The sequence below is a fragment of the Cupressus sempervirens genome, chromosome 6 (genome assembly GCF_028749045.1).
Source record: "Cupressus sempervirens isolate cs-2001-9-10 chromosome 6, ASM2874904v1, whole genome shotgun sequence".
NCBI classification, from domain to species: Eukaryota; Viridiplantae; Streptophyta; class Pinopsida; order Cupressales; family Cupressaceae; genus Cupressus; species Cupressus sempervirens.
Genome location: NC_143123.1, coordinates 504,992,713 through 505,000,643, shown reverse-complemented (window position 1 = coordinate 505,000,643; position 7,931 = coordinate 504,992,713).

The following is a 7,931-nucleotide window of genomic DNA, read 5'->3' as shown; positions in this document are numbered from 1 at the left end:
CAAAGGGAATTATTAATGTGCTACACTTGAAAATTTATGTAAAATATAATGTGTGGTGTCAATCAAATATCACTATGTGGAATGGGAGAAAACATAAATTAGAAATAAAATAAAATGAGCAAAGTGCGATTGAGTGATTTTGTAAATTTAAAACTTGTACTTCATTCAAGGGAGGCCACAATTAAGTGACCAATATTTTTTTTAGAAATTTCATGTAAATAGAGTATGCAAACCACTATGGACATTTACAATACAATAGTAAGTGATTTGTACATACATGAAGAAAACACTTAGAGTGTTTTACATTATATATATTGACAAAAGTGTACATGAGGTAAACATTAATAAGCAAGTATATAAAATAGAACATCAAGTATTACAAAAATATCTAAGTCAAACACATTATTTTATTACAAAATTTGCAAGACAAGTAGTGATTTTATATTTATAATAAATTATAATAGAAAACCAATTGCCATACTTGTCAACCATTCTTTTTTATTCCATCCATTCCAAAGTTAGAGTACAGTTAGTATATTCATGGTTGAAAACAACATATGGATGTATTTTTCTAGTGTGAGATAATCTTGTTTCCAGAATTTGTGACATTTGGAGCATGCTTCAATGTTTTTATTGTCAAGTGATAGATGTAGTGTTCCATGACACAATTGATTTGTTAATTCTTGGCCCATTTTTTGTTGGAGCTCTATTAGCAGGTTTAATTGTTCTTCTACCATAGTTGATAGAAAAGAATGCATCTTCTATCATTCATTTCAATTTTGATACTTCCTCTCCCCCATCATCATCTTTCTTAGTGTCTAAAATTTATCTACCTAGTCAGCATTCACAATAAGGTTGAGAGCTTAAAGGAAGAAGAAGAATATAAACTTCAATGGAAATGGTTTTGAAAGAATGATAGACCTTAGTGTCATCACCATAATTCTTCAAAGTGGGGTTTAAAGAGAGATTTATTGTTTCATTTTTTCAAATTCAATCAATCTATGTGTCACAACAATTCTATGTGTCAAATTCTATCCATTCATTCTCCATCATTGAATGGTACCACCTAGGCTATGGTCTCCTAAAACTTTATAAAATGAGTCTTCATCATCATCCACAAGATAATTAGAAATTATTATGAATCTTGATCATTTGAGAATTTGATCATCTTTTAAGTGATTATCAAGCAATTTAGGAGCATCTATTAGTATTTTAATATCATTTCTTAACATTATTATCATGACATCATTAGGATCATAGATCATCTATCTGTTGAAAATAATTATGCAATTGTATGTTGTCTTTGATGTTACATGAAATGTCAATTATTACGGAGTAAGTCATTGATTTCCAAGCTCACTCGGGCATTGACGACAATTTCATGTGTATGTCGAGTGCTCTAGTTATAACCAAGTTTAGTGTCATTTCTTACCGAGATCACTCAGGCATTGAAGGCATATCTTGTATTGACCAAGCTCACTTGGTTACCAAAGGAAAGTTGGCATGGATCCTATGTTAAGTGTTCACTTGGTTACCAAAGGAAAGTCACTTCAGAATCAATATTGAGTGATTTGGTTTGGTTAACAAAGAGTTTCTCTATGTTGGCCGAGTACTTAATTATATATCAGCCAACTGACAACATATTGAGTCTGATAGATTTATTGGTTAATGCAAGCTGACTTAAGGGATAAAAAATTATTTGATTAAAACTATATTCAAGCCAACTTGACAAGTTTATTCATATAAATACAAGGTCAAGTTGAGGATTGAAGAGTGTGAAGCATGGCATTGAAGAAGATGAATTAAGGAAGTGAATTGAAAGGATATCAGAGTATCCAAGTTGACCAAGCTACAAATAAAATTCTGATAAAAGAGGATCAAGTATTCAAGTAAAAAAAAATATATATATGAAATCTGAAAAGATAGTTGCATAAGCAATCAAGTCATCATTGTTACTCTCTAATAATTGTAGTAGTGAATCAAATCTCCTAACAGAGTTAGCCTAATAGCTATTTGGTAAATCCTCTAACAAGGTCTCATTTCTAGATTGAAGTATCTTAAGACCTCTAACAAGTTCACTTCTAATAGGGTGAATTAAATCCATTAATAGGGTCACACCTAACAATGTGTTTTGTAACCTTTAATAGGGCTAGCTCCTAATAGGGCTCACTTCAAAAGAGTGAAAAACAGTAACTAGTTGTAATTGGTGGTTTTTCCAAATTGGGTTTCCACGTTAAATCTTGGTGTCTCATGTGTTCATGTTATTTTATTTATGTTTCTACAACTAAGTTAAGTAAGTTTAATCACATGTAGTATCTTAAGATCTGCATGTTCAATGCTAATTGAGTAACAGTAATATATTCAATGTTAACCGAGTTACAACAAGTTATTGGTTTTATATTGTGTTGACATCTTAAAGGGAATTTTGGATTTGTTTTAGTAGTAACCAATTCATCCCTCCTCTCTCAGTTATTCCTTTCAATTTCCAAAAATTGGTTTTAGAGCATTTGGTTCTTGCAAATAAGATTTGAAAGACCTAAGCTAAATATCAATATATCTTACATAAGGGAGATTTCTAGGCTGAACAAAGATAACTTCCAAGCATGGAAAAAACTCATGAAGCTACATTTGGAAACCATTAAAGATATAGGTCTGAAATATTTGGATAAAAAATATGTGGCACCTGTTGGACCTTTTTCTATTGATCAAATTGTTGAAAAAAAGAATCATAACATAACGATGATTGGCGTTGCATCTACTCTCAATTATGTTGAATTTGATGAAGTCAAAGATAGACCTACTGCTTATGAAATGTGGAACAAGCTAAAAGATATTTGTGGAAGAGATGAAAATGTGAGTAGAGCCATGGAAGAAATTATAAGAGGTCAATTTGATCAAATGAAGATGAGAGAAGATGAAAACATCATACAATACAATGAAAGAATCAAATCAAATGTAAGTGCAATTAGAGCCTCAGGAGGGAAAATAAATGATGTGATAGTAGTCAACAAGGTACTCAGAACTCTTATTCCTATTTAGGCAATTAGAGTCTCATCTATTCAAGAGATGAGCTATGATCCTAAAAATGATATAACTTTGGATGCACTAGTATGAAGGCTAAAAACCTTTGAGTTAGATAACTTTGATGATTATGTTCCTAACTCTAGTAACATTGAGTTTGCATTTCAAGCTAAACTATCATTCAAGAAGAAAGGTGGAAATATAAAAGAAAAATGTATGATAGTGAAGATGAAGATAATTATGATGATAATCTTGAAGTCATTGAAGCCTTGCTTGCAAGAAGATTCCCTAAAGGCAAAGGAAAGTACAAAGGTAAAATACCTCTAATATATTTTTCTTGTGAAGAAGTTGGTCACATTGCTACAAGGTGTCCAAAAAAAGAAAGAAAAGAAGAAAATAAGCATGACAAGTACAAAGGAAAGAAATATTTCAAAAGCTACAAAGACTACAAGGATAAAGGTAAGAAATCTTGTTACATGGCTAAAGACTCTAATAGTAGTGATTAAAATGAAATGTTTTACATTGTTGTAAAAGATGAATCAGATGATGAAAATGATAAGATAGCCCTCATTTCTCACATTAGTAAGAATGACACATGGATTATTGATAGTGGTTGTTCTCACCACATGACTGGTGATAAATCTAAATTTGAGTACTTGGAACACTATGATGGTGGGAGTGTCAGATTTGGAAATGATGAACCTTGTTATGTAAAAGGAAAAGGTTGCATTACATTGACCAATGAACTCAAATGTTACAATGCTTACTATGTTGAAGGACTGAAACACAGTCTACTTAGTGTGCCATGGTTGAACAACATTGGATTCAAGGTAGAATTTATGAATGACAAAGCAAAGTTGCTAGATGGGAAAGGAAATCTAGTTGGGTCTGGAAATCAAATAAAAGGTAATCTATGCTATCTAGATCTAACTGAAATTTCATGTTTCCTATCTCAAGCAGAGGAAAGTTGGTTATGGCATAGAATGTTGTGTCATGTGAATTTTGATAACCTAGTCAACATAAGGAAAAATAAAAGAGTGAGAGGCATTCCTAGTCTAAATAAAATTGATATGGGGATGTACAAAAATTTTCAAATTGGAAAGATGGGAAAGACAAGTTTCAAAAGAAAGAATTGTCATGTTGAAGAAGTTATGGAGCTGGTTCATACAGATCTTTATGGACCCATTGGTATAGAAAGCTACTATGGAGATAAGTACTCTATTTTATTTGTTGATGGTTATTCCAAGATGATGACAATTATGTACCTAAAAGATAAATCTAAAGCATTTCAAAAATTCATGTGGTATCTAACTAGAGTGGAGAAAAAAAAGGAAAGAAACTAAAGTGTCTAAGGTCAGATAGAGGAGGAGAATTCATCTCAAATGAATTCAATGAATTCTATAATGAAAATGGGATTAAGAGATAGGTATTTGCACCTGGTACACCTTAGTAGAAAGAAGAAATAGATCCATTATGGATTGTGCAAGGACACTGATGATAGAGAAAAATATTGCAATCAAATACTGGAAGGAAGAAATCAAGACAACTATTTATACCTTGAACAAAGCTCAAATGAAGAAGGACTTAGATCAAACATCTTATGAATTATGGTATGACTATAAACCTAATATTTATTATTTCAAAGTATTTGGAAGAAAAAGTTATATCTTGAAAGAATCCATAAAAAGAAAATTTGATGTGAAAAGTGATAAAGGAATATTCTTGGGATACTCCAACAAGAGAAAACCTTATAAATGTCTCAATCTTTCTACTCACAAAGTCATAGAAACTGCACATGTAAAAATTGATGAGTTTGGAGAAAAGAGTAAAGAACAAAGTAGAAAAGAACCTGAAAACTATAGAAACTTTGTTTACTATGAACCTGATACTTTACCTAAGACTCAAGAAAATACAATTAGAAATCACTAGTCTTCACCACTTGAGTCCCCTAAATCTCCAATTCAACCCAAGTTGCATCTAGTGCAACCCAAGTCATAGCTAGAAGGACCCAAATCATAGTCAAAAGGACCCGAGTTTCAGCGAGAGGAAATAGAGTAACACTCTAAAGGACCCAAGTCATAGACAATGAGACTTGAGCATGATTCATAAGAACATTTTGAGCATTGTGAACCAAGTGAATTTAGAAAGAAGGTACATGTACTTGCTAGATACATCAAAAGGCACCATGAACCCAAGAAAATCATTAGAGATCAGTCAAAAGGCATAATGACAAGGAACAAATTCTTATTGAGTTTGATCCTAGAACTGTTAAAGATGCATTAGAGAATGAAAGATGGATGAGGCAATGAATGAAGTGATTGATTAGATTGTAAGGATCAAAACTTGGACTCTTGTTCCTAGACCCAAGGAGAAAAATGTAATTGGCACAAATTGGGTATTCAAAAACAAGGAAAGATTAGTTTGCAAAGTTTGTGCTCAAGAAGAAGGTATTGATTATGGAGAGACTTTTCCCCTATTGCAAGAATAGAAGGTGTTGGAACACTAATTTCTTATGCTACTCATAAAGGATTCAATGTATATCAGATGGATATGAAGTCATCATTCTTGAATGGAATCCTAGAAGAAGAAGTATACATTGAGAAACCTGAAGGTTTCATAGTTCCTTAAAATGGGGATATGATTTGAAAACTACATGAAGTTTTATATGGTCTCAAACAATCCCCTAGAGCCTGGTATGAAAATTTTTACAATCATCTAGTAAAGATTGGATTTCAAAGGACAAATGACTAAGGAAGGACTAGATAAAAATATAATGTTAGCAAAAATCTTGTGGTTGATACATTATTCATTGGACATGATGATTTATGCAAATCATTTTCTAAGGAAATGAGTAAAGAATTTGAAATGTCAATGTTTGGAGAGATTAAATTCTTTATTGGCTTGCAAATTCAATAGAAGAATGATGGTATCTACATTATTCAATCAAAGTACATCAAGGAAATATTGAAATTTTTTGGAATGGAAAGCTCCAAACTAGTTGGAACACCTATGTCTACCAGGCATAAGATTTCCAAAAATAATTGTTCCAAAGAGGTAGATTAGACTACATATAGATCAATGATTGGAAAATTTTAGTATGTGCTACACACAAGACTTGGTATTGCATTAGTAGTTGGTATGGTGGCAAGATTCTCTACTAATCCAAAGGAAAACCATATGATGGAAATAAAAATAATCATGAGGTATATAAAAGGCACTAAAGATTATGGTATGTGTTATAAGAAAGGAGGCAACATTGAATTAGAAGCCTTCACTAATGTTGATTGAGCAAGAAGTATTGATATCAGGAAAAGAACTAGTGGTGAAGCATTCTTTCTTGGAAAGAGGTTAGTATCTTGGACAAGCAATAAACATAATTGCATCTCTCATCCTATGTCAAAAGAAAAATATGTTGCAACAGTAGTTAATTGTTCTAGCAGCATTTGGTTCAAGCAATTGTTGTTAGGTATGAAGGAAGAAATCAATGATCCAATAGTTATCTTCTGTGATAACACTAGTGCAATTAACATTTCCAAAAATCCTGTGATGCATACCAAGACTAAGCTCATTGCAATAAAATATCATTTTCTTAGAGAATTAGTGCAAGAAAAGGAGGTGAGATTGGAATATGTGAATACAAAAGAAAAAATTATAGACATATTCTCCAAGCCATTACCTAAGAATGCATTCTTGTATTTAAGAGGTAAGCTAGGGGTCATTCCCCTATCTGAAGCTCATAAATCAAATTTTAGTGATGCATCAACCAAGCATTTTGAAGATCAGATAAGTTGATGCAATATTTTCAAAGAAGATTGCATAGGAATCAGTACACCAGGTATATGGTATATCCATTGATTATTGTCTTTGGTATGAGATGTCAAAGAGGGAGAGATTTTTTGTCATATCAAAGAAATTTTGTATCAATAAAGATGGAGAGTTTGCTATCAGAGGGAGAAATTGAAAGATTTGAGTAATATGCAATACAAATCCATAGAGCCCTCAAATATCTACATGTAAAAACCTATCACAGAGAAGAAAAAGACAAGAAGAGATGAGGATTTTCTCTAAAAAATATGCAAATTGTATTCTCAGAAATGAAAAAGATAAGAGATAATTACAAATGATCTATCCTTATAGAAAGAGATCGAAACTCAAAAAGGGTAACCTAAAAGGTACCAAGGGTAACCTAAAAGGTAAATGTTATTTAATAAGTACTAATTAATTATTAAATAAGAATGCAAAAGGTGCATAAAGTGAAATCTTTAGAAGGGAGAAAAGTTAATTTAATTAATGAAATGAAATTAACTTTTTTCTCTAACACCCCCCCTTAAGATGAGCAATAATGTAGCTACAAAAAATGAAGAAAGAGCAAGAAAACTACAATGCAATGCTGAAAGAAAACTTGGGTCCTAGAAACAAGGCTTGATGAGGTACCCAATCACAATCAAATCCCTATGAAACAAAGAAATAGAGAAAACCCAGTGGGAAAAACTCTACTTCAAAAAGAGATAGAAAAGAATGCACAAATGAAACATCTCAAGAGAATCTTTCTATACCATAAGTACAATGAAAGCCTCCATGATAGAATCTTGAGACTCCATAGCCCCTCCAAAATGGCAGAACTCATGTGTCGATGAACATACCAATGTGGCTCCAATATAAAGGAAATAAAGGTAGTGGACAAGTATGATAAAACCCATGTTTGTAAGGTGCATCTAGAAGTCAAAGCTGATGCTCAAAGGAAAAAATATGAGAATTCTAAAATGGCATCTCCAATGAAGGTGGGATAATAGGTGTATTGAATCTATCGTCTGAGAGGAGATGTGTGTCCTTTGATATATCCTCAACAATTGTAGTAGGTGGCTTGATGACTAGAGCTATAATAGTAGGCAATTTTGAAGAGCAATCAT